The following is a 2858-nucleotide window of genomic DNA, read 5'->3' on the forward strand; positions in this document are numbered from 1 at the left end:
AGGCATCATGGAGAAAACAAGCATAGAGAGAGGAAAACGAAGAAGTGCGGTTGTCCTTTCAAGGCACAGGTGCAATTCAGTGAGGGAGTTCATGAGGTCACGATTTTGCTTCGTGCTACGCATGAGGGCCATGTTCCTGGCTCTCGGGCTGACTTATATCATCTACCTGTTCATCCAAGTGTGCTTCAATGTTGCATGGAGGATTATTTTGATGTTGGAACATGTCGCCATGTTGCCAAAATGTCAGTTTCAAAAGAAAACTTCCACAAGCAACGAGCATCCTTGTTAGATCGCACAACTTTTCGATTCTTCATGATCTCAAAGGAGGTCCAACAGTTGGCATATAGCCTACGGCATGAAGGTAGCAAGATAATTTTCTTTTCCTGTCACCCCTTTAATTACTTAACCATTTTTTTTTCTCTAGGTCGTGCATCTGGGAATGATTGGTCTGCAATGTACATGGAGGCTCTAAAGTTACAAGCCGTAGGGAAGGTACTTTGGAGTGCCCTATCTTCATTTTTATGTTTTCCTTTTTCTTATGTCCTTATTTAGTTGCTTATTGCTTTTGAAAGGTCGCATATGTGCAACCATACAATCCAAATGCTTTGCAAGACGTCAACAAGACGTTTGTCGTCATCATTCAAGATGATTGGATGCTTCAGATGTGTATTCGATTCTCACAACATAATGCATGGGCTGTGGACAGCACATTCAAGACAAACGTTTATGGGTTGCCATTGTATGCAGTTGTTTTGCCAAATCAAAATGATACAGGGATTCCTTTGTGGTTGATGATGTGCACAAGTGACCCTGGGACATGTCAGGAGAGCGTTGCCCTTGAATTGACCATCCGGATGATATTCTCGAGAAGGGGCAGCATACGACCGAATGCAATTGTGATAGACAAATGTCCCCAAGAATTGAATGCCATCTTGAGTGCCGTCAAGGATGATCCTGCTTGTTGGGCTGAACATAGTGAAGGACAACGAGTCCAAGTAGCATGTCATGTCCTGGTTTGTTGGTTTCATGTCAAAAAGGCTTGGGTGGAGAACCTTTTGCCGCAAGTGCCAAGACACATGCAAGACCATGTTTATTCTTCAATGTGTAACTTGATGCACTCCAGCTCCGAGGACGACTTTGAAGATCGCTTTCAGCGCCTCTTGCTAGACTACTCCAATCATGCAAATATTCAACGCTATGTCTCCAATGGATGGTGCTCGAAGTCATGCGTATGGCGTGAACGCTGGCCGAAGTTTGGACGTCTTTTTCCCCATGGCAATGTGGACACAACGAATTTGGTGGAAAGACTATGGCAATATGTCAAGTATACTCTCTTGGATGCGAGGATAAATAGGCCAGCCTTGGATCTACTACATGCACTTGTTGGCAATGCGAGGAGTGGAAGCTGGATGGGAGGAACTCTCTTGGAGTTCTTCAAGCAAAAGCAAGAGCTAGGTGAGCGATTGTCCCACTCCTTGGACTTTCTCTTCGATCTACCTCTTAGTAAAGTTCATGGCATGTTCATTGACAGCGGATTCTGGACGATTTGTTGTGTATGGTTCAAGCAATAGTGCAACAAAGGCACTAGCTGCTGGGGAGAAGCTATGTCAACGATACAAGACTAATCCTGAAACTCTTCAGGTGGTGAACGAATCTACATTACTCTTCAAGATTCAAAGCATGACATCAGACTCTTGGTACCATGTGAGCATGAAATCCTCGTACTGTGATTGCCCAGAGTGGTCCTCCCAATGCAAGCATCTATATGGGCTTCGGTTAATACTTCAAAGCTATTTTCCAATGCTTCATGAAATTTTACCTATTGTGGATAGCGTGCATGCAATGGCTGACCTTGCAACCAGCGATGGAATGCAACAATGTGCCCAAGTCTTTGAAACAGGGAGTGGATGTGATGACAAAGCACTGGATACTGATATGAATGGTATTGGACCATACTTGCAACAGGTTGACATGGAGATAGTCAATTGTATCGACAAATCTAGGGAGTTCTTGCGATAATTGGCTGATGTATTACCGCAGTGGACATTGCAGCAAAAGGAGGTTGCTCTGAAGAAATTAAAGATCTCTATGGAGAACTTGGAGAATCTCCATGAGCCAGAGGAGATCAGCTTGCCAAGAAAGGGTAGCATCAAACAAATCCAGGCAAATGTCACACAAACACGGCTTGGGCATGGCAGGCTATCGTGTATCATTGATGGCATAGGTGAGGTGGTTGAAGGTTGTCCAGAACCAGCAAAAAAACCCAGAAACACAGGTTCCTTGAAACGTAAGCACCAGCGAGGGCGAAATCGAGTGCGCTTTGAGAAATGGCGACGTGTTAATTGCCGACATTGTTGTAGCAAAACCCTTCTTGTTGATGGCTCAAATATAGTATGTTGCCATACATGCCATGCTTTGCTCCCTCTATCTCAGAACCACTTGTCTGCAAATTCAACTTCCCAGATCATGAACCACCTTGTACAGTTATGGGATGGTGAGAACCCGGCCAATGGTTCTATCATAGCATGTGACTACGAGGTATCGCATATTGATTGTGAACGACATCTCACTGTGAAGCTTGATGATGGTCGGATATATGAGAAGATCTATGCCTCGCAGACACGAATTACTTTTATATGACTTGCGTGCGGTTTAGGGTCATCCTCGTATGTCATGCCTCATTGGAACTTTGCAAGCTATGTATGTTTTGTGAACATGACTTGGACAATTGCAATATATTTGTTTTTGGAACAATTAGATTGATATGATGTGGTCCCCAAGAAGCTAGGCTAGTTTGTAGATATCCTAAAGTTCATTTGGGTTGTCTTAATCTGGTTGTTTGTTATTTATCACTCGTA

The 2858-nt window shown here is 43.7% G+C and overlaps 1 pseudogene; it reads left to right on the forward strand.

Annotated features, from left to right (window-relative positions):
* The first annotated feature begins 240 nt into the window (after positions 1-240).
* Positions 241-2640, forward strand: LOC147421615 (uncharacterized; annotated as a pseudogene).
* Positions 2641-2858: the final 218 nt, after the last annotated feature.

Source organism: Adiantum capillus-veneris, chromosome 27 (assembly GCF_014529385.1).
Source record: "Adiantum capillus-veneris isolate H3 chromosome 27, ASM1452938v2, whole genome shotgun sequence".
NCBI lineage: Eukaryota > Viridiplantae > Streptophyta > Polypodiopsida > Polypodiales > Pteridaceae > Adiantum > Adiantum capillus-veneris.